General features: G+C 54.4%; 3 pseudogenes; all 3 read left to right on the top strand.

Annotated features, from left to right (window-relative positions):
- Window positions 1–606: 606 nt before the first annotated feature.
- On the top strand, window positions 607–9657 carry LOC144274978 (olfactory receptor 6F1-like; annotated as a pseudogene).
- A 3252-nt stretch (window positions 9658–12909) lies between these two features.
- On the top strand, window positions 12910–14005 carry LOC144274977 (von Willebrand factor A domain-containing protein 5A-like; annotated as a pseudogene).
- Window positions 14006–14017: 12 nt separating this feature from the next.
- Window positions 14018–23236, top strand: LOC144274976 (von Willebrand factor A domain-containing protein 5A-like; annotated as a pseudogene).
- The last annotated feature ends 1288 nt before the right edge of the window (window positions 23237–24524 follow it).

The following is a 24524-nucleotide window of genomic DNA, read 5'->3' as shown; positions in this document are numbered from 1 at the left end:
TTATGGCCCTCAACTCCGTGAGAGATTCATGATAACATCGCTAGGCTTGGCAACATGGACACCCCATTCTAAATGATAGGTCAGAGCTCCTAAATGTAAATGAGCTGCAAAGATGAGAGCACATGTGTTTGTGGCTAGAATACAGAAATTGTGACTTGTTCCAGTTCAGAGCCAGTGGGCAGATTCCGTACGCCTTAGGGTGAAAATCATCCTGTGCAGAGAAGTACTTACCTTACACCTAACCCTCACAGGATCACTTAAGGAGGTCTTCAGTAGTGCACCGACTGAATTTGATTCCTCATCTCAGCATGGGACACAGGACCAAAGACATAGGTTGATAGAAATCTACAGCTGATATAGTGAGTTGATGATCTGTATCATATGAATTAGTAAGTCTTTGCTCACATTGTGGTGGAAAAATATCAACATTGCATTTGTTACCAGTTTGCACCCTGTTGTTGGAGTCTAAGGAAAGCATCTGTAACAGTGACCAGTGCCTGGTGTTGGAAGAGTCCTACACATGGGTCTAGTCTGGTGAAGAAATGTGGACAGGCCAGGGTAATACTTATGCTAAGCTCACTGGCTTCAGCCAAGTCTTTGCTTGACATGAGTGTTGCTTGCGAAATTCGTCCGTGTGGAGAGACTTCTTTAAAGAATGCTTACAGCGGCTGGGTAAGACAAGGGTGTTTTGTACTGTGTTGAAGGACATAGATAAAAGGAAGTTAATCAGTAGAATACATAAAAGGTATTGCCAAAACGTCCCTGTATTGTGAAAAACAGAAAAGTCCCTATATTTGAGTGGTACGATCCAAGTAAATAAACCAATTGGAAAAGGGACACGATGACATAAAAGTAGCCTGGACAGACAAAGTTTTGTAAACTGAAGCCTGCACATGTATATACTATGGGTTAGGTAAGACACAATGCTTAATGTTAATTGGATGGTCAGATAACGTGTAAAGGTATAAATATGCTAGAGTGTAAGGGAATAGTCAGACCCTCATGGGAGAAATCGAGAGCGACTAAGCCCCCAAGAGAAGGTAATTGGGCAATACCTTTTTCTGTATATCTGTCATTCATTGCTTTTATGGTAATTGTAATGTGCAGGGCCTTGCTTTTGGTTCAAAGAAAGGTTTGAATGAATAAACCTGATTGTCTCAGTCTCGAGTGTATGGTAATCCTCACCAAATGCTCGTCCTTCAGAAAGAGCTGTAAGAGGCCACATGCAGAAGCAGTTATGGGAACAGCCTGCCCATACTGGAAGTTTCTTCTGTTAGTACAAGCAAATGTGAACAAGAACAAATGTAATGCATGATAGCAACTGTGAGCTGAACAGAATGTTCAGCCACCCATGGGATCATAAACTGTTCCTCAGAAAGTACCTCATGTGTGACTTTTTCATATGACTTCAGAAAGGACGTAAACACTCTGTGGAGAACTAATCATAAGGGAGTTGGCAAATCTACAAAATAACTCTTCCTCTCCCAAAGACCTTGTATATTCCATCAATATCTGAAGCAACCACCTAACCTGATCTGAGGTTAGAAAATTATTTTAACTTTGTTAAAAGGGTATTATCTAGACCATCCCTGACAGTGTTTGTCTAACCTGCTCTTAAAAATCTCCAAAGATAGAGATTCCACAACTTCCCTAGACAATTTATTCCAGTGCTTTACTACCCTGACAATTCAGAAGTTTTTCCTAATATCCAACCTAAACTGCCCTTGTTGCAATTTAAGCCCGTTACTTCTTCTTCTATCTTCACAGGTTAAGGAGAACAATTTACCTCCCACCTCCTTGTAACAACCTTTCATGTACTTGAAAACTGTTATCACGTCCCCCCTCAGTCTTCTTGTCTCCAGACTAAACAAGCCCTTTCCCTCTCCCCCTCCCCCCAGTCTTCCCTCATAGGTCATGTTTTCTAGACCTTTAATCATTTTTGTTGTTCTTCTCTGGACTTTCTCCAATTTGTCCACATCTTTCCTGAAATGTGGTGCCCAGAACTGGACACAATACGCCAGTTGAGGCCTAATCAGCGCAGAATAGAGCAGAAGAATTACTTCTTGTGTCTTGCTTACAACACTCCTGTTAATACATCCCAGAATGATATTTGCTCTTTGTTTTGAAACAGTGTTACGCTACTGACTCATGTTTAGCTTGTGACCCACTATGGCCCCAAGATCCCTTTCCACAGTACTCCTCCCTGGGCAGTCATTTCCCATTGTGTATATGTGCAACTGATTGTTTCTTCCTAAGTGAAGTACTTTGCATTTGTCCTCATGGAATTTAATCCTATTTACTTCAGACCATTTCTCCAGTTTGTCCAGATCATTTTGAACTTTAATCCTATCCTATCTATCTAATCAATCATCATCTTAGTGTCCAACTTGGTTCTGAGTGCTTACAGTTCACTACCTGACAAACGAGGTATTTTTTTAAAGGAATTCCATATTTTGAACATAATTTACTGTGAAAGGCATACAGTTCCCTGCAAGCCAATAAGGTCTCGTTGGTACAAGGAAAGTCTTGAAAAGATTAACTCTACCATTCAGCTGAGATGAGTCCTTCTTTTTATGGAGAAAATAGAATATCACGGCTGTTTTTCATCATTTTCATCGTGATAAAGGGCAGGCAAGTAGATTTTGTCAATCAGGTGCTTTAACTGTTCTGGAAATTTGCTCTTTCCATCAGTGGAGACTGAATACAAAGAGCCAGATCCTCAGCTGGTCTAAATAATCGTAGCTCCATTGACAGGTCTGCTGAGAGAAATTTGGAGGCCCGGTAAATTATGTTTTCCCCCTCCCATTTCACCCTAAATAGATAGTTTTGCAGGGGCACTGAGCTCAGGACCTCAGTACAATTGTTCCACCTTCCCTCTCTCATCAGCCCTGTCTATTGATAATTCACACCAGCTGAAGGTTTGCCCAGTGAGAAGATTTGCTGAATGATGAGTTGCAGTAAGTTCCATTGTTTAAAAATGTTTAAAAATTTTACTTATTTTCCTCACTTTACTCATGTGAGTGGAACCCTTGATTTCAAAGGAATCATTCATGTGAGTAAATTTAGGCATTTTTATTTTATATATGTCTATATATGCAAGTTTATTTATGTATTAACTGTTTGCAGAATCAGGGCATTAGATGTTATTCATAGGATATTATTCATAACAAAATAAATGGTTTATATTGAAGAGGGAGAAAATATAATTGTTGATTGCCCGTGTTGATTAGACTTCGATACAAAATATTTAAGGCTGGGATTTTCAAAGGTGTCTGAGGGAGTTAGGCACCCAACTCCATTACATTTCATAACTCCTTTCGGATCCTTTGCAAATTCAAATCCAAATAGGGAGGAGGACTAAATTTAGGTTATGAAAAATCAGAACACCCAAAACAAGCAATCAAACAAAAATTCAGAACATTCACTGTAAAAGTCATTGACAGATTTCAAGGTAGGGACAACTTTTTCAAAAGTGGCTTCTAATTCTGAATGCCGCAAATTTGAGACCTCAGCATTAATCCATCTGTGAAGGAAACTTTTGGCCAGCTCTGGGAACCTGATATTTTTTTCTGAAGGTGTTTTAGAAACTCGGCATATTACAGTTTTGCTGTATTTGTGGGGCTTGCGGTCTGTTGTGTGGGAGTGAGGGTACCTGGATTCTGTGCTGAGCTCTATTAGGGATGCGTAGAATAGCTGTTGTATCAAAGGACCAGGAATCAGTACACTTGGGTTCTATTCCCATTCTTTGAGGGGAGTTAGGATTGTGGTTTGAGCAGAGCGGGGGCTGAGAATCAGGGCTCCTGGGTTCTATTAACGGTTCTGGTCGAGAAGTATGTTCGAATGACTAAACGGGGAGAAGAATTGCAGACTCCTGGCATAGCTGGTCAAAAATGTTTGAAATTCACAGTTTTGAGGAAATTCTTCATCAGAATTTAAAATTCTGATAAAAAAGGGATGCATTTTTTGATTTTTTTATTTTTTTTTTTAGGAAAATTGCTTCCTTTTGTTCTTTGGTCCTCTCTGGCCCTGAGCTTTGCTGTAATTGGTGCATTGCATGACCTTGCACACCTCAGTCTCAATTGGTCAAAGGAGGTTGCAACTGACTCATTTTCAACCACCCAAAATGAATGCTGGTTTATAGATGTAAATGGTTATTTATGCTCCAAAATTGAGTAGCTGTCCTCTGAACTGCAACTTTGTATAACATCCCCATTCCAACCTGGGACTTCAGCAGGCTTAGAACCTGCAACTTTCTGCACAAAAAGAATTAAAGGTCCTCTTGCATTGTAGGAAGGAAATTGACAGGTATAAATCTCATGTGTTCAGTATTGACCTAAGTTTGCTCCCACTGACTCAATGACAAAAATCCTATTGACTTCCTTCCTCGGGAGCAGAAATAGGCCTATACTGAGAACTTTTGAAAAGCTCACCCTATTTAGCAGGGATTTTCAAAAGAGACAATGGGGTTTTGTTCACTTCTAAAGGAATCACAGATTATGCTGAATGCCTAACACCCATAGGTCTCATTTGAAAATGATTTGGCTCCTGAATCCTGAAGAATTTACAGGAAAAATGTTGTTTTTTCTGTTGAAATTTTTCAGGGTTTTGTCAAAAGGACAACCCCCACCCCCCCACACACACACCCAGAAAACAACTTTGTATTTGTTGTTTTAAATTGAAAATTTTCAAAAATATCAATTAAAATAAAATCAATCTTGGGCTTTGGATGCTGACCGTGGAAAAAACATGTTTCATTGACAAAAACTAAAAATTGTGTTTTTCAAGGAACACCAGAAAATGGAATTTCTATCCTGAAAGTTTCTTTTTGGTCCAAAAGCCACTTTCCACTGGAAAAAAAGTTTCCACAGGAAAATTTAGGACAAGCTTAAATTCACCCTGTGAGCAGGAAGGCTCCAGAAATGTAATAGCAATAGGATATTTTCAGCCTTAATTAAAAGAGGCAGGAAATAATGGTTTATCTGCTCTTTCTGTGCATCAAAATCATCTGTAACCCACAAAGCCATGGTTGTGTTTAATCAGTTTAATTTCATGTCTTCATTTGTTTTGGCAGGTAAAACAGCTGACCGCACTGGAAAAGGGCTATCACACCAGTGTGAAGGAATTTATTCTCCTGGGATTCCCTGGGACCCAATATTTGCAGATCTCGCTCTTTGTGCTCTTCCTTGTCACAGGAAATGTGGCGATCATAGTCCTAGTGGCAACCAGCCGTCGCCTTCGCACCCCAATGTACTTCCTTCTCTGCAATTTCTCCTTCCCGCAGGTATGGCAGACCACAGCTTGTATCCCAAAGACGCTTGCCAACCTTGTGTCGCAAAGCAAATCCATCTTCTTCGTCAGCTGTGTCCTACGGATGTATTTTGTTTTCTCCCTAGGATGCACAGAGATTTTTCTCTTGGCTGTCATGGTCTACGACTGCCATGTGGCTATATGCTATCCTTTGCTCTACAGCTCCATCCTGAACAGCACCTTGACTGCTCAGCTGGCTGTTGGCTCTTGGTTGTGTGGTTTCCTGGCTATTTTTGTCCCAGCATTTCTGATCACCTGGTTGTCCTTCTGTACCCTAGTGTCATCAATCACTTCTCTGGGGATCTAGCACCGTGGATAGTTCTTTCCTGCACAGATACCTACCTTATTGATCTGGTGGCCTTTATCATCTCCTTCATTGTCATCCTGGGCTCCTGTGTCATAACCTTGCTCTCCTACATTTACATCATCTCCACTGTACTGACAATCCCATCACATAAGGAATGGAGAAGGGCCTTTTTAACTTGCTCTTCCCATCTCACAGTTGTGATTATCTGGTACGGTTCGACCATTTTCCTACATGTCAGCCCTTCCATGCAGAACTCATTGGAATTGACCAAAATAGTCACCGTCTTGAATACTATTGTCACACCCCTGTTGAACCCTTTCATCTACACACTGAGGAACCCAGAGGTAAAAGAAGCCCTGAGACATGTATTCAGGGAAGCGATGTTTTTCAAAATGTGCTGGAGGTCATTGGCTGTCACAGAAAATGTGGTGAAAGAAAAATGAGTCTGCACATGGAAGATATACCAAAGTTGATAGGGTACTGAAAAAACAACAACAATCCCTGAGGGCCAGAAGTCTAAAGATAATTAGCTGCCCAACTCCAATGGAAATCAGTGTGAGTTAGGTAACTAAATACCTTTAATAATCTGGTCCTTAGTGTCTCACATCCTTGAACATTTACAGCCAGATTGTTAAATGTATTTAGGTGCCTAATGGGATTTTCTATGAGTTTTCAGGGCCTAGATACTTTTTAAAACCCCACTAAGCACCTAAATACCTTTCAAAATCCAGCCCTTATGCATTATTATCCTCTTACTTTGTATTTAATTTAAAATGAAACAAATTGCACATGTGCCAATTATTTATTTCTATTAAGGCCTGGCCTGTGGAGAGGCTAGAGATATCGACAGGCTTGGCAGAATTCAATTTTTATTTTTTATAATTTTGACAGAGAATATCAAGGTTTATTTGTGAGCATTTTTTTTAAAAAAAATTGTCTATTTGTATTTTCACACTTGTGGGAAATTACTGTGGCATGTCAGACAACAAGGTGGGTCAGAGAATAATTATTTAATGACAACTGGTTTTTTGGACCTTTTCTTTTCGGGGGGGGGGGCGGTTGACGTTCTGTGTGGCGAAACTGGCATTTCCTGACATTTACTGATAAAAATTTAAACCTTCCAAACCGAGGTAAGATAAACCCACAGGAACCTCAAATCAAGACCCCAGTGGATTTTGAAGGGGATTCAGAATAAAGTTCCGGTTCCAGTTCCAGACTGGGTAAAAACCCAGATAGGTATTTTTGTAGGCTTCTTTTTTTCTTTGTTTTTAGTACACGGGCATTCCAAAATTTTGGAAAGATTGATTTCACACGGATTCTGCCGGTTTGGACTGAAAATATGTGAGAATAGCTTACAAAATTTTGATGATGTCAAAACTGAATCCAGAATCTTAGTCCTGATTCACCTTTAAAATCACAGTGTGAGTGGAGGGGGATCCCCACCCCCCACTCCCTGATACCCCCTCACCCTCGCTGCGAGCATCTCAGCAAGGAGAGGAGACGTTGTTAGAAATCATGAGATTGGCTTTAAATAATAAATGTTGGGTTCTTTTGATTTGCTGTCCGGTTTTTGAGTCTGTAGGGTGCACTTCATGTTTTTATGCTTTTCTCTGTAACCATGAGTGTGCCCTGGTGGCAAGAGGACTGGACCGTAACTAGGAGAATGAAGTGAGCTGTAGCTCACAAAAGCTTATGCTCAAATAAATTGGTTAGTCTCTAAGGTGCCACAAGTCCTCCTTTTCTTAGTTCTATTCCTGGCTCTGCCATTGGCTTGGTGGATGACTTTGGGCAAGTAATGGTGTTAGGGGGCTGTATAGTCTGCAGTCAATCAGGAAGTGAGTGCGTGTGTGGGCAGGGGGAAATGGGAACTGTGGATGGGAAAATTGGAATCATGTTTGGCTAACGGCAGGAATGGGAAGAGGGAGACAGGTGTAAGGCTCTGTGGTATCAGAGCTGGGAAGAGGGACACTAAGGAAGGAAACTGGAATCATGCTTGCTGGAAGTTCACCCCAATAAACATCGAATTGTTTGCACCTTTGGACTTCGGGTATTGTTGCTCTCTGTTCATGCGAGAAGGACCAGGGAAGTAAGTGGGTGAAGGAATAAGCCCCCTAACAAATGGCTTCTCTCTGTGCCTCAGTTTCCACATCTGTAAAATGGGGATAATGATTCTCACCTCCTTTATATAGTGCTTTGTGATCTATGGATGAAAAGAACTACCGAAGAGAGAGGGATAATGATTATGTAAAAGAAAATATGAAAGCTGATCTGTTGATTCAAGCAGTTGAGATTTGAAGAAAAACAACAAATATTGTGAGACAGACATTAAAAATCATAAGAAGATCCTAGCCCCACTGACGTCAACGACAGAACTTAATTTCAGTGCGGCCAGGATTTCACCCTACATTGTCCAGAATTTTATCTTAACCCAACATTCAAACCCCTTGAGGCTTGCCTGCTGTCTTGGGCCAGACCTTCAACTGCCAATTTACAGTAGATTAGCATCCAGTCTACCAAATGTACTTAAAACATACGGATGTGCTATGTATAATTAATATCGCTTCATAAAATAACATGGAACTGGTTAAGATTTTGTGCCATCTGATTTACCTAATATTCACATAAAGATCATTGTAAGTGGTCACTCACTGATTCACATAAGCAGTGTCCATGTTTCCATTGAATCTTGAGCCCACTGAGTTTCGTGAGTGTAAATTCTAACGTTTCCATGCACTCACAGGTGTTAGAATCATGAAATGCCTCCGAAATGTGGTGCTTTTGTGGATAAATATCACTTTGGGCCTGGTGGAGGCTGTTTCAAAATGTTAAAGGTTATGAAAGTGATATGTACAAGGAAGATTATGTCCCCAAATCGTTCTCAACCAATTTAGTTTATTCTGTGAATTCTACTTTTGTGAGACACTATGCACTTGATTAGTCTGAATATATTTATTGTTGGAATACCTAGATAGTACGATAAATTAGATTAGATAGATAGTTGTGTCTGGGGACACAGAGAGAGAGAATTTTTGTTAACTGTGATCTCCATACAGTTAATACACCTTCATTTCCCCTGATACTTGAATAGAATTTTACTGGTAGCTTTGGTTTCTCTTGGCAAACATGGATGTTTCAAATGGAATTTCTAGATTGTGCTTCACTGGACCATCGGAGCACCTGAAACAATTCGGGAAATATCATTTGATGGTTCACAAGATAAAAGAATAATTCAAGTTACTGATTTCACAACATACTCAACTCAGCGTACAGTGATAGCAAGACACAGAAACACAGCAATTAATGTGAATGAGGGACCTGATCACCTCATACGATATGATTTTTATTGTGCGCTTTTTGTCTAATATGCAATATAAATCCCAGGCTCATGGTTTGAGGATCTGAGTATTTAAATTAAAGACTTATTTATCCTTCCTATGGAGTGATTATCAAGTTGGGATACAAGCTTGGGTACTGATGTTACAAAGGGACATTGGACCAAATTCACATCTGGTGTAACTCACTTGACTTTGGAGAATTTGCCCTAGAGTCTCACAGGAACAGAGTGGGTGGACAAAAAACTCCTTCAACATGAGTCCTATATAAATACAAAAGAGGGATACACATTACACTTTAAAGTAAGAGGACTGCAGTTACAGTGCAATGGCCCTCTGAGCTGAGCGGTGACTGCGCCTAAGGCTGTGACTTCCTCTGCCTCCATCAGAGGGGAAGGGCCCGTCCCCCTCCCTGCACCCAGACGGGTCCGGTGGCTGAGTTGAGAACCCAGCTCCCACCCCAGAGCAATCAGCTCAGGATGGCACGAACTCTCCTTCTGCTTGTGCTGGGTAAATGACCTCCCTCGGCCCGCATCCCTTTGTCTGTCTATCTGGAGATACCCCCGCCCAGCATCCCTCCATCCCTCTGCACCCCCATCCCCTCCCTGGAGCTCTCTTCTCTTCTCTCCTCTTCTCTTCTCTTCTCTCTCCAGATTCTCCCCAGGCCGGAGTCCCCCGCAGTCCTTGCTGAAAGGCTCACAGCGAGGGTGAGGGGGTATCGGGGGGTGGGGGTGGGGATCCCCCTCCTCTCACACTGTGATGTTTGAAATTGCAAGGAAGGGGGGATCCCCATCCCCTGGGTGGGTCAGGCTGCCCCGTTCACAGGTGCCTCCTATGAACCTGCCCCAGCAGCAGCTACGGTCCAGAGCCACTTCCTTGGGGGTGGAAGAGCGACCCCAGCTGATGCCTGCTTGTGGGGTCCATTTGGTGGGTCCCAGCTCTGGCTGTAGGGGAGAAGATGCCCCCATCCCCCTGGGCACTACCTCACTGACAGCCTCAGCAGTGAGAGAGAGGTCTGGAGGGGCCATGGAGACTGACCTCCCACCTCCCCATTACAATGAGTCCCCCCTGGCCAGAGGTCCGTGGGGGTGGGGCTGTGTGCGGAGGGGGGGCCTCTCTCTGCCCCAGCTCTGGGCTCCCACCCACAGAGGACTCAGGGCCGGGGGGACAGATCCAGCACCATCCAGCGGGACATTAAAAGCAGGTTCTGCAGAGACCCCAGAGGAAATGCGGTGGGTGGAAAAACTCCCCCCTCCCTTCCCCACATCTGGCCGAGCTTCCTCATGTCTCTCAGATGCCTTCTCGCTATTGAGAGGCAGGTGTGACAGTCAACTGACGGGTTCTCGCCCCTCTTTCACCACTGCCCCTGGATGGAGAGTGTGGGGTGAATACCCTGATGGGAAAGGGGTATCTTGGAGTTGAAACATTTGCATCCACAATCCTCCCCGCTTTTTGCACCATAAAGGGGCAGGAAGGAGCAAGGGTCAGTTTGGAGAACCCCCTCCCCAGCCCCAGTTCAATGGGGGGATATGGCAGGATGTGTGGAGCGAAGAGTTTGCAGACAGTCCCTGGCTCCCGGGTGGGCGGGCGGCGAACTGTGCAGACGGTCCCTGGGTTATAGAAGCTGGGGACGGGGAGCTGGCAGATGCTCCCTGGCTGGGGGGGGTGAGGCGTTTGCAGACGCTCCCTGGCTGGGTTGGGTGGGGGGGGGGGTGAGGCGTTTGCAGACGCTCCCTGGCTGGGTTGGGTGGAGGGTGAGGCGTTTGCAGACGCTCCCTGGCTGGGTTGGGTGGGGGATGAGGTGTTTGCAGACGCTCCCTGGCTGGGTTGGGTGGGGGGGTGAGGCGTTTGCAGACGCTCCCTGGCTGGGTTGGGTGGGGGGGGGGTGAGGCGTTTGCAGACGCTCCCTGGCTGGGTTGGGTGGGGGGTGAGGCGTTTGCAGACGCTCCCTGGCTGGGTTGGGTGGGGGGTGAGGCGTTTGCAGACGCTCCCTGGCGGGGGCGGGGCTCGCGGGGACACTCTCCCTCCCAGCCTGGCTCAGGGCTTCGCTGCTCAGAACCGAGCGAGAAGGTACCGGGGGTGCGGATCGGGCCCCAGTCGAGCCCCCTCCCCTCGGGGGCCTGGTCCCCCCTTCCCCTCCGTGTCCAGGGCCCCCCACCCCCTGGTCTGGGCCCATCCCCCGACTCAGGGCTTCGCCCCTGCAGAGTCTCCCCGCCCTGGCTGCGGGGCCCTGCGTGCCGGGGCGGGTTTGGGGGTGTTTGGAGGGAGGTGACCCCGAAACGTTTCTGCTCCGCCCCCCCCCCCATCCACCCCCCTTCCCGCGCTTCTCCCTACGTGGGTTTCCCAGGGGCCATCCCCGTGGCGCCCGGCCGGTGTGACGACACAAATCTCAGCCCTCCCCTTTTGCACCGGGGGGGCACCGGCCCTGACCTGCTCCCCACAGGCTCCTGGGGTCCGCTGGGTCCCATGAGGGGTCGGAGCTCCCCGCCCACCCCGCCCTGCGGCTCCCTCGCACCCCAAGAAGCAGCTGCTGCAGCAGGAGCCGCCGCCTGTGAATCGGCCGAAGTTTCACGCCGACTCCCTTCCTCCGGGCGGGGAATTAGGCATCAGAGTTCAGTGCCGGACCAACCGACCCGCCCCCGCGCCCCGCTGGAGCCCTGCCCTGGCCTCAGCCCTTTCCCAGCCTAGGGAGCGCAGCCCAGAGAGGCGGTAAATACCTGCGGGGGGAACGTGGCCTGTCCTGTGGCTGGGAGTTGCAGGCAGATGAATTCAGGGAGGAGGGAGGCTCACCTGTCTGGCAGGGATGGGGGGGGAATTAGCTGCTGGCCCAACTCCCCGGAGCTCCATTGGATTCTCCATCCTGGGCCATGTGTGAAGCCGGGCAGGAGGTTTGTCTAGAAATCTGCCTACGTTCCCCCCTCCCGCCCCCCCCGCCCCCCAGGTGATCCCAGTCTCCCCGTCCCACCTTCCAGCTGGGAATTCTCCAGGGGGCTGGAGTGGTGGCGAGCAGAAACGAGGCTCGGAGAGTGGGGTTGGGAGCCCCTCTCGCTCACGGCAGCTCTGGCGTTCCTCGCCCCCATCCCACCCTCAGCTCCCCGCTCCTCCGCGGAGACTCCCTGCACGCCTCAGAGCCAGATTTCTGCTGCGGGAGAAATCAACCGGCTGCCGCCCTCTTACCCCATCGTAAGGCAGCAAATCCAAGGCCCAGGCCAAACGGCTCGGGGGCATGGAACAAGAATGCCGGGAGCCCCTGGGCATGGCCAAGGGCTGGATTTCACCCCCGTTGGGGCGGGGGGGTCTATGGCGACTGCTCCAGCCTGGGGTGAAAGCTGAGTAAATAGCAGGGCCGTGTCCCTGCCAAGAATGGCCAGGAGCTGGAGCCTGCTCCACAAACCTCTGCTTCTCTGCAGGGCGACAGTGGGGAGAAGGGCCTAGCCAGGTTAACAACCCCCCAGTGACCGAGCCGAGTCCCCTGCAACCTCTGTCGCTGTTCCAGGGCCCCGCTCCCAGGGGCTGGGGATAAAACCCAGCAGTCCTGGCTCCCAGCCCCCTCATTCTAACGCACGAGTCCGCCATCCCCCTTCATTCCGTCTGTCCGTCTGACCCCTGCACCTCTCCTTCCTTCCGTCTGTCCATCCATCCCCATACATCCCCCTATGTTTCTCTCTCCATCCCCCAACTGCCAGCTGTACCCCAGTCCCTGCCTGCCCCTCCCTGTGGGGGGCTGGCAAAGTCGGAGCAGAGCCGTGACTCTGATCTCAGGAGCTTGGGCCTGTGGGACTCCCTTCCACAGGACCTGGCTGAGCAGAGGGGTGGGGCTGGGGTCTCAGAGCCATCGCCGAGTGTGTGTGTGTGTGGGGGGGGGGGGGTGTCAGGGCACCCTGTGCCCATCAGTTTCCATGGGAACCCTGTATCTCACCCCCCGACCTTCCCCTCACACAGATCCCCGACCCTGGAGCCGAGATGATGAGTTGCGGCCTCCTGACCAGCTCCAAGGAGCCGGGTGAGTCAGGGCTGCGGGGGATGGTGCATTGAGGGGGAGGGTGGCCCCATGGCTGACGTGGCTCCTCCCCCCGGTGCCCATGGGGGGCCTGTGGCTGATGTCCCCCTCCCCCCAGTGCCCCTGCACCACAGCTCGGTGTCGGTGTTGATCCGAGGCTTTGTGGCGGACGTGGGCTGCCAGCTGCTCTGCAGGAATGAGGAGCTGGGGCCCGTGGAGGCCGTGTTCAAATTCCCCGTGGACGCTGAGGCGGCTGTCAACGCCTTCTAGGCCCGGCTGCGGGGGGCCTGCATCCAGGCCCAGCTCCAGGAGAAAAGACAGGTGCTGGGGGCGGGGGTCCCGGGGGGGAGAGAGGAGGGGACCGGGCTGAGGGGATCTCGGGGTGACCCCATCTCTCCCAGCAGGTGCATGAGCTGTACAGGGATGTGCTGGTCGGGGGCGGGCAGGGGATCTTGGGGGACAGGGATCTCGGAGTGACCCTGTCTCTCCCGGCAGGCACAGGAGCTGTACGGGGACGGGGCCACCCACTACGTGCTGCTGACCATGCTACACCCTCGCTACACGCCCCACAGTGAGACCCACAGATCCCCCTGCGCCTCTGCTACATGCCCCATGGTGAGACCCTCCTGTACCCCAGCTGTGTGCTTCCAACCATGCTGCACCCCTTTTACATGCCCCATGTTGAGACCAGACCTTTAGGTGCCCTAGATCCCGCAAAGCTCCCTGTACCACATAGCCCCCAGAACCCCAGCTACACACCCCACTGTGAGTGACCCCCCAGCCTGTACCCCCTGAAACCTCCATAGCCCCTTCTACATACCCCACAGTGAAAGACCCATATAGCCCCCATAATGCCCCATAGGCCACTACTGTGTTCCCTGCGGTAAGTGCCCCCCCCCCAGGTCTGCAGTCCCCGCCCCAGGGTATATGACCCACCCCAGCCATCCTGAAATCCCCTGATATTCAAGCCCAATACCCCCCAAAAAACTCATACCCCCCATCTTCCCCCCACTCTCCCAGCCCCCTGGCCCTCACCCCGTGTCTCTCTCAGCAGGGTAGGATGGGGAGAACATGATCCAGGAGGTCCCACGGGTCCTCCAGGGGGAGCTGCCCTACACCCTGAGCCGAAGCGCCATGCTGCAGTCGCCCCACGGCATCGACCACGTGCTCTCCAACTGCCCCCTCACCCCCCTGAGCTATACAGCCGGGAACCTAACCACTGCCCAGGTAAGGGCTCACCTGGACACCTGGGTCCCAGCCATCCCTGCTGGGAGGAGGGTGCTGGGGGTGGGGCAGGGGGAGGGTTCTGGGCTGAGGGGTGGGTTCCAGGGAACGGGGCTGTGGGTGGGGGGAAGGTCCCGGGGGTGAGAGATGTGGTGTAGGGCGCGGGGTGGGTCCCGAAAGGGGGAGCATGGGCCAGACTCTTTGGGTGATTGAGGGGGTGGGGGATCGAGTGACAGCAACGGATCTGGGGAATTTCCCAGAAATCTGCCAGTTTGGGGATGAAATCCCTGGCAGTTGCTGGGCTCTGTAAGTCTTTAGTGTCTGGGATTTTCCCTCTCCTTGTTTCTCAATGGAAGTAAATGGAGGTGGGGGGACCAGGAAAATGTCACCCCCAAATTGGAAAGATTTAGACTCCCCAAAATGTCAAACTTTTGCAATTTTTCACCAGGAAAAGCCATGTTCCCACGTTGGCCTTTGGGGTTGTTTTTCCTTCTCTTTTCTCCACCTAACCCGGGTGGCCCAGCCAGCGTTCCCAGGGTCTGCCCCTCACCCCGTCTCCATTGGGGGGTGCCGAGCCGGGCGCGAGAGCCAGCGGGACCTTGCCTCCCCCTGGAATCGTGTGGACGTGACTGTGTGTCTGTCGCCCCCCAGGTGTCGCTGGCCCTGGCCCCCCCGTGGGACAGGGAGTTGGAGCTGCTGGTGTATTACACGGAGCCACCCAAACCCAGCGCGGTGCTGGAGGCCGGACTGCCCGGAGCCGAGCCAGGTGCGGGAGGGGATCCTGAACCCTACTACCCCTGGGCGGGGGCGCAGAGGGGGATCCATAGGGTGGGAATCTGGGGAGGGTGAGGTAGGTGCTGAGCGGTGACATAGGATCGGGGGGGGCATGGTGCAATGAGGGGGATGATGGGGGAATGGGGAGTCCTAGGGCTGCTGTAGGTGGGTGCTAGGGAAATCTGGAGGCAGGTGAGGGTGGGGGGACAGGAGCGGGGGGTCTTGGCGGAGCTGGTGTTGGCAGGACGGGGTGTCTGGGAGCAGGCGGGCACTGGGGAGCACTGCAGGTTTGGGAGGCATGGGGGAGAACTGGGGATGGGAGAGCAGGCCCTGGGGGGCTGGGTACGGGGGTGGGGGGGATTTAAGGGGAGAGGGGGTGGGGGAGGGACAGAGCAGTGGGGGTGGGTCTCTGGGGACAGTCATGGGGCTCTGAGGGGGTGGCTCATGGGCTCGACCCCATGCCCACCCTATTAGGGGGCTGGCCCCCATCTCCCCGCAGGCTCCCTGATGGGCGACCCGGCCGTGATGATGACCCTGCTGCCCAGAGTGCCCAAGGTGGTGCCGGCCCAGAGCCAGCCGGGGAGTTCGTCCTCCTGCTGGGCCGCTCCGGCAGCACGGCCTGCCCCATGGACGGCAGAGACCTGTCCCGCCAGCGCATCAACAGCACCAAGGGACGGCCAGGCGGGAGGCTGCGCTAGATGGGCCCGTGGGGCCGTGCCGGGGGAGCAGCCCAGGCTGGCTGGGCCCGTGGGGCTGGCTCTCCATCCGTCTGTCTGTCCCCAGGAGACCCTGGTCCTCCTGTTGAAGAGTTTGCCCCTGGGCTGTTATTTCAACATCTATGGCTTTGGGTCTGAGTTCGAGTCCTTCTACCCGTGAGTCCGAAGGGCAGGGAGGGGGCTGTCTGGGTTAGGGGGCAAGGCTGGTTAGCGGACAGAGGGTGTCTCTTAGTTAGGAGGCAGGGTGTGTCTGTGGGTTGGGGTCAGGGCATGTCTGTTTGTTGGGGGCAGGGGGTGTCGGTGGGTTGGGGACAGGGCTGGTTAGGGGGCAGGGCATGTCTGTCTGTTGGGGGCAGGGCTGGTTAGGGGACAGGGGTGTCGGTGGGTTGGGGGTCAGGGCAGGGCTGGTTAGGGGACGGGGTGTGTCTGTGGGTTGGGGGTCAGGGCATGTCTGTTTGTTGGGGGCAGGGCTGGTTGGGGGACAGGGGTGTCGGTGGGTGAGGGGGCAGGGCTGGCTGGGGGCAGGGTGTCCCTGGCTCCGGCTGTCCCAGCCCCAGACCTGTCGGCGCCCCCCGCAGGCAGAGCGTGGAGAATACCCAGCAGACCAAGGCCGAGTCCCTGCAGAGCCTCCAGCTGCTCCAGGCTAACCTGGGGGGCACCGAGATCTTGGAGCCGCTACGAGCCGTTTACCGCAGCCCCTGCCGGGACGGGCACCCACGCCAGGTACCGGGGCGCTGGGGCCAGCCGGAGGGGCATCCTGGAGCGGGCCTGGAGGGTGATTGTGGGGCCGAGGAATGACGGGGGGGGTCTCAGAGAGGGATGCGGGCCTGCGGGGACAGACTCACAGACTTTCAGGACAGAAGGGACCGTCCTGATCATCTCATCAGGCCCCAGCTCCTCGCTCCCCCCGGGGACAGCCCCACCCCTCAGGCTGAGTCACCGGCACCCCCAAACCCTGAGTTACAGGCTTCAGATCACAGCGACTCCCCCAGTTGCTCCGGTTCAAACCAGTGAGTGCCCCAGGCTGCCGAGGGAGACCAACCCCCTCGGGTCTCTGCCAGTCTGAGCCAGGGGAAAATCCCTTCCCCACCCCAAACGTGGGGGTCAGCTTGCCCAGAGGATGGGGGCAAGACCCCCCCCCAGCCAGCCCCCTGGGAAGGATTCTCTGCAATAACTCTGAGCGTCCCCCCACTCCCAGTGCCCCGCTGCCGCCCATGGGGTGTTTGCTCCCAGCTGTCGCTGTTGGCCATACGCCATTACAGGCCCCTCTTTGCCCACCTTCCCCCCCACACTCCCCTCAGAGGCTGTTCAAGGGGGAGACCCTGGGAGAGGGGATCGGAGAGGGGCTGGGGGCCCTGGGGGGCAGCCGAGCGGGGCCAAGGGGTTGCTCGGAGTGGGTCTGGGGCTCTGGGCCAGATGGGGGGCCACTGCCCCTGGGGGTGTGAGCAGGGCGTGGCACGTAGCAACCCCAGGGGGGAGGTACCTCTGTATAGAGCTGGGAGGGGCAGCGCTTTGTGCTGTGCCCAGCTCTGGGGGGTGCCCTGCAGCCGGGAGGGGCAGGAAGGTCACTGGTGGGGGGTCAGGAGGGAGCTCCTGGAAAAGTGGCCACAGCAGTCGGTGGGTTCTTGTCTCCAGGGGCCGGTGAACAGGTGATGGTTTGGGGTCATGCCTCGGGGTTGGGGGTCACAGAGATAGGGGAGGTCAGCAGTCCCCGTCTGTCAGCCCCTCAGGGGAGATCTCTGGGAGGGGAGGGATGGGGCTGGGGGTCTCTGGGAAGGTCAGTGGGGCAGACTCTCCAGGGGGCTGCTCCCGTTCCCAACATGGGGGGGGTGTCTCTGAGGGGGTTGGGGTCCCTGGCTCTGGCAGCATCTCTTCCCCCCTCAGCTGTTCGTGTTTACGGATGGGGAGGTAGAGAACACCCAGGACATCATCGCAGAGGACCCACAGGTAACTGGGGGTGCCTAACCCCCCCCAGCCCTGCCCCCATTAGCATTGCCATCATGTGGACCCCCACCACCATAGTGCCCAACATCTGCCCAACCCTTTGCCTCACCCTGCCTCCCAGCCCCACGAGCATGGGGAGCCCCCCCCCCAGTCCAGCCAGCCCTACTGGCCCCCCTCCAACTGCCCTGCCCCCACCCAGCACTGGATGGGCCCCACCAGCTCTGCCCCTCCCCCTCCGGTCTCTGCCCCCTCCCCCCCCCCCAGGTGCTTCTCCTTCGGCATCGGGGATGGGGCTTCCACGGCTCTGATCAAAGGCATTGCTCGGGCAGTCGGGGGCAGCGCCAAGTTCATCACCAGACAGGACCGCATGCAGCCCAAGGTGAGAACCCAGCAATCCTGGCTCCCAGCTCCCCCACTCTAGCCTAGTAGACCCCACTCCCCTCCAGAGCTGGTGACAGGACCCAGGAGTCCTGGCCCACCATGTGTGTGCCGGTCCCCTGCCAGGTGCCTCAGTCTCTGAAGTGGGCCCTGCAGCTGTCGGTGACCGGGATCTCACTGAGCTGGGATCTGCCCCCTGGGATCCAGGCGGAGCTGCTGCACTGGGACCCCGAGGTGATCTTTGCTGGGCAGCGGTGCCTTGTCTACGCCCAGCTCCGCGGGCAGCCCCAGGTGGGAGAGCGAGGTCCCCCGAACTGGGGTGCCCCCAGGGCTCGGGGTCAGTGACTGAGGCAGGAGCCCCACGGTCCCCTCCTGGGTGATAACTCTGGCCTCTAATGATGGCCATTGGCTGGAGCTCCCTGAGCTACCCCAGCCCCATTGTTCTGAATGGGGAGAGTTCACTCTGACCCCTAACGATGGCCATTGGGCCAGGGATCTCTGTGTTACCCCAGCCCCATTGATCTGTGTTGGAATTGATAAATCTGACCCCTAACGATGGCCATTGGGCGGCAGGTCTCTGTACCAGCCTGGCTGCATTGATCTCAGGGCAGGTCTACACTATAAGTTTTCATCGGTGCACCTGCACCGGTGTAGCACGTCTGGAGAAGACGCTCTAAGCCGACGGGAGAAGCTCTCCTGCCAACGTAGCACTGTCTGCACGGGGGGCTAAGGTCGGTATAACTACGCCACTCATGGGTGTGGATTTTTCATGCCCCTGAGCGATGTAGTTCTACCAAAGTATGTAGTGTAGACGAGACCTCAGTGGGGATCGATAACTCTGACCTCTAATGATAGCCACTGGGCTGGAAGTCTCTGAGCTGCCCCAGCCCCATTGAGCTCAATAGGGATTGTTATCTCTGGACCCTAATGACGGCCATTGGGCTTACTAAGCCAGCCCCCCAAGTGGTGTTCATTGGGTGTATTTGCCCCCTTTGTTCTGTAAGCTGGGTCTGAGGGGTCCCAGGGCATCTTCTCCCCGCTTGCATTCCACCTCTGACCACCTTTCTTTCCCTGCAGCCCCCAGACATTCCCGTGGGGGGCATCACCCTGCAGTATCGCATCCAGGACCAGACCTACTAGGAGACACCGCAGTTCTCCCTGCAGCCACAGGATGGAGACAGGTGACAGCAATGCTCCCCTGGCTCCCATCCCCCACCCCAGGCTGCTGGGTCCTGCCCCCCCACGTCCTCACCCCAGCAGAACAGAGACAGGATGGGACCAGCCCCCCTTCTGTGACCACTAGACCCCACTCCCTTCCTGGGGCCAGGATAGAACCCAGGCGTCCTGCCCCCCCCATCCCACTAGACCCTGCTCCCCTCCCTGCAGCGGCTGGAACCCAGGTGTCCAGGCTGATCCCGTGAATCTCTTTCCCTGGCACAGGCTGCCCGTTCACCGGCTGGCCGCCAAGTCGCTGCTCCTGGAGCTGGAGGGGGCTGTGCGCGTGGGGTCGGAGGGGGACGGACGCCGGGCACTGGAGGCCAGCCTGAGCTCGAGGGTCGTCTGCTCCCTCACGGCCTACATGGGGGTGGACATGGAGCCGGGGCAGCTGGTGAGGTGGGATGTCCCGCTGGCAGGTAACCCCCAAAGGGGCTGGGGCTCCTGGCGCCAGGGGGGGACTCAGCATGTGGGGGGAACTCTGGTGGGAGGGGGAACTTGGCACTGGGGGCAGTACGGGGAGGTGGGGGGAACCTGGCGCCAGGGAGGGATCCCAGCACAGGGGGATCCCAGTGTAAGAGGGGGGGACCCAGAAGGGGCATGCAGGGGGCATCATGTTTATGGGGTAATGTCCCTTTGCCCCTCTCCCTGCCCCCCTGACTCCCGGGGGCTGTGCTGCCCCCTCCCTGCTCCAGGGTGACGGCGACCCCAATCCCCATACCTCCGGGGCATGGGGAGAGCAGGGGCACAAGCATGGTGAGACGGGGAGTAGCACCGCCCCCCACCCCAGCAGGAAGAGAGGGGTCTGTGCCAGACAGACGGACAGAAGTAGACAGGCATGCGGATACCCAGAGTCAGACAGGGACAGAGACCGAGAATCAGCTGACAGACCCAGACGGGGACAGGACGGAGAGACGCAGAGAGAGAAACAGACCCAGTCAGACAGACAGACCAACCCGGGCAGATGCAGGGACAGGAGGGGCGGGCACATTGCTGTCATGAGCAGACCTGGCTAGTAGGGGCCTCTCGCCCCCCAGCATCCTGCCCTCACCAATGGAGTGCAGCACCCACCCCTGCATCCCCTGGGGCTGGAGGAGGCGTCCTGGCTGGGGGGAGAAGAATGGGGCTGTGTGGACTGGATCTGGGGGTCACAGCCAGGGGGGAAGGGGCAAGAGCTGGGAGATCCTGGCTGTGATGGAGCTGCAGGGAGAGGAGGATGGGGCTGGGTGTGGGTGTGGGGGGGTCCCAGCTCGGGGAAAGGGGCTGGGGGGTATGGAGGAGGGGTCCCAGCGGTGCGTTGGCTCTAAATGTCTGGGGGGGGGACGGAATCCTCTTCCCTCCCTTTGCTTCTCTGGGTCTGTTTTCGTGTCCGTCTGTCTCTGTGTCTGTCCATCTACTCGCTAAATTTCGATTTCATCATGGACTATATGGAGGTGATAGACTGGGTCTCATAGACCCCATCTGCGAGCGGCCGGCGAGCGGAGTGCGCCTGGACGAACCGAACCAGCGCAGCATCTTCGGGCGCTTGTCCCGTGACTTGGCTGCGGCACGTGAGTACCTCTGCCACGCATGCCTGCAGCTCCCAAAGTCCAGCACCGGCCATCTCCTCCCTCGCAAGCGCCTGTCCTGGCTCCGTGGCCTCCCAAAGCTCAGCCGGGGGGGCCCAACACAAGGGCAGACAGTCCTGCAATCAGGGGGCCCCACCGGAGACGGCACCCCAGAACGGTGAAGGGGGCTGGGAGTCAGGACTCCGGGGGTGGGCAAACGCCAGGGTGACGCTTCATCGGGTTAGAGACCCATGTGCCCTGAAGGTCACGGAGCTGTGCAAGTCTTTAAAAACGACATAGAAAACGAAGGAAATTCCTGGGTGAAAAACCTTTGTGTCGCTGAGGGAGGGGGAATTCTTGGCTGTTTTTTTTTAGTGTCATGAAGCAAATTATCTCGAAAGAAAATGAATAAAAAAATAAGGAAACCCCCAGGCAAAAAACTCTGTGAAGGTGGAATTTGGGGTGTGAGTTTGTGTCAGTGAGCTGAGAGGGTGTGGGGGGGGCGGGGATCAGTAGTTTCTCGTAACAGGAATGTCCCTGAGCAGTTCCCTCTGAAATAAAGCCAGAGGGAAATTCCCAGGCAAAAAAACTTTGTGAAGCTGGGTCTGAGTTTGGAGGTTTGTACAGGCGAGTTCAGGGGCAAAAGTCTTTCTTGGCACCTTTTGCTTTATAAACGAAGAAACCCACAAAAGGCAGAAATTTTCAAGTGAAGGTTACCTTAAAACCTGCATTTGAGAGTCTGGAAATACAAAGTGACTGTGGCCCAGATAACTTTAACTCTGCCCCGTAACCCTGGCCCATGCATGGCTATAATATGATATAGACTCTAACATCCCATCCCCCACTACCCCTTTAGACTCTTGTGTCTCTCTGCGGATGTAGGTCTGTATCGCAGGTTGTAGTGGGGGATGGTCCCGGGGACAGACTGTGTTTGAGAAACACTGTGGGGTTGTGGAATTAATGCCTGGGCAGGAACAGTCACAGGGAGTTGGGTGCCCATCTCCAACTGAAAGTTAATTATCATCCCATGGGTGCAAGAAGGGGTAGAGTTAAGGATGTCTGTAGTGGGGTAAAGTGTGCAGAGGAGCAGGTTAAGGGCACCCATGGAGGGACAGAGTTAAGGCCACACAGAGGGTGACAGTTAAGGTTGTTGGCTGTCCCCCAGCCTGGACAGGCCATGTCGCTGTTCTGTACCCACAACCCTGTGCCAGCCCCATCTTCCTGTGTCTCTCCCCAGAGCGGGCACCGGAGGAGTCTCCCTTGCTGAGGCTGGTGTCTCTGCAAAATGCCGACGTCTCGTGGAACCTGGACCCCTGGCTGGCTGCTGTGCTGGGGGTGAGCGAGACCGACGCCAGGGGGAGGATACCCAGTGAGGTGAGCGGGGGTGCAGTGGAGAGGGGAGAGATCAGGGGCAGGTGCCATGGGTTGGGCCTGTTCTCTGCTCCCAGATGAGATTGGGGGTGACCCAGTCGGGGGCAGGGGGTAGTCTGAGGGTGGCTGGATTCTAGGACTCCTGAACCTGGAGCCCAGTGGGCGAGACGGGCCCAGATCGGGGGGCTGGGAACCCCCTAACAGGATCGGAGCATTGGATCGAGGGGGCCCAGGGCCAGATGGAGGTGCCCAGGTTGGGCCCTGTCTCAGGCCATCTTTCTACTCCCTGGACATGGCACTGGGCATCTGGGTAGAGGGTCCACAGTGCTGGAGCAGGGGTGATAGGAACCCTCTGAGTTGGGGTGGGGGGATGGAGTGGGGGGGTCCCAAGGGAAGGGGGAGGGCTGGGTGAGGGATGGAGGTCAGGGGAGTGGGCCAGGCTGGGCGCTGACTCAGGCTGTCTCTATCCTGCCCCCCACAGGACGTGACCCCCAGCATCTGGGCTACGGTGCTGGCCATGGTCTGGCTGCACGGCCAGGCCGTGGGGCAGTGCGACGAGTCGAGCTGCTGGAGGCCAAGGCTGTGGGCTGGGTGCGGGACTGAGCAGGTGAGAGGGGCCCTGGGGGGTGGGGGGCAGGGACAGGATCCAGGGTCTTGACCCTGAGAGCCCCTGCCCCATGGGGCCCCTAAGCCTGGGCCCAAGGAACCTCCATCCTCACGGCCCAGAGCCATGAGCCTGCCCCCCATGTCCCATAGCCCAGCCCCCTTCAGGGCCCTGAGAGCCTGTGCCCCATGGGTCCCAGGGCCCCCATTCCTGAGATTCCTGCCCCCGAGGGCCCCACAGCCCAGCCCTCGAGAGCCCCCATCCCAATCCCAGCACCCTTCTGGGGTTTCCGTGCCCCGCCCCCCAGCACCTTTACTTCCCAGGTTCCCAACCGCCACGCCAGTCCCCCACATGCTGTGAGCTCTGTTCCCTTTGCCCCCAGGCCCTCCCCTCGTTCCCTGGGCTGGTGTCTCTCCAGTGCCCCCCTCTCATTTCAGGGGCCCAGCTGAGCGAGTCCCTGGAAGCTGCCAATGCCCTGCTGGGCTGCATCGTTGGCCCTGCCATCTTCGGGCTCTGAGCCCCCTCCAGGATCCCCACACCCGCTCCCCAAACTACCCTGGGCGTCCAACTGGGAGCCGGAGGGCCAGCCGGGGACACGGGGTGCAGACCCACTTGGCTGGCCTGTGCCCAGCCCGGAGCAAACCCCCAGCTGGGATCCCACCACTGCCACCAATTCGGATGCATCTGCCTCCCACTGGCTGAAGAGGAGCGAGGGCTGCCCCCCAGCTCCACCCCACTCCGACCCACTCTTGAGTAACCCCCACGCTGCTCACAGCCGCCGCCTCCTCTCTGCATTGTGGGAGAGTCTTCGGGATCGCCTGCATCAATGTTGCACATCTCTTCGCTTTTTACAAATGACTGAGGGGTCCCTCTGTAAACAGCCCCCGGCCCCTACCCCAGAGGTGGCTGCACTGACCTCACCCTGCCTGAGCCATCCAGTGTCAACCTAGTCCCATCTGCACGGAGTTCAGCTACTGGACAGCCAGCCAGACCAACCGGATCTTTGCTTGTCCAAACACGACCTCCTTTTGTCGTAATGGCAGTTTTCTCTTCGCTGGACAATCCTGAACGCAAACACGAGCACAGTGATTGGCTTAATTCTTCATTTCCTCTCTGCCTAGGTCCAGACTAGAGCTGGTCAGTCATTTTCCAGCTGAACAGTGCTGTGTTGGCAAGTGCAATTCTGTGGTGAAGGCTGAAAGGTGGAATCAGGCAGCAGATGGAGAAAGCTTGCCCCGTGCTGCGTGTTGTGAATCCCTCCCCGTTCACCAGCTGCTGAATTCTCTACCACAGGAAGAAATGCTTCAAAACCTGACCGTCCATCTTGATGGTTAATGCTCACGCTGTGTCCATCCTGGGCAGCACCGGGCCCTTCTCAGGACATCCTGGGACTCAAGCAAAAGATGAAAGACCTCAGCTGGTTAATTCCCTGGAAAGAAAGTGCTATTTTTATCAAGAAACTGCAGGAACATAAGGAAGAAGCAAACAGTTTTCCCACTTCATGTTAGCCAGTACTGACCTCCTTTGAACAGCTTTCAGCATATGACTCTGTGCTGGGTGGTGTCCCTATTTCAGTCTTTCTGTGTCCGAGAAGGCAACTCAATAAATTCAATTTACAGCCACATTGCGCAGCGACTCCAGGGAAGGATTAAGATACCAGGTAATGGATTAATTGCCTTAAGGCCTGAAGGAATGCTGCCCTGGGATGGAGATTTCCCCAAAGGCCAGACGGAATTCAGAGATCTTAATTCTCACTTCCCGCTATGAATAGTTGAACTTGAATACCAGCAGTGACACCCTGGTCC

Source organism: Eretmochelys imbricata, chromosome 14 (genome assembly GCF_965152235.1).
Source record: "Eretmochelys imbricata isolate rEreImb1 chromosome 14, rEreImb1.hap1, whole genome shotgun sequence".
Lineage (NCBI taxonomy): Eukaryota > Metazoa > Chordata > Testudines > Cheloniidae > Eretmochelys > Eretmochelys imbricata.
The sequence above is the reverse complement of the archived record's forward strand: the minus strand, read 5'-3'. Positions and strand labels throughout refer to the sequence as shown.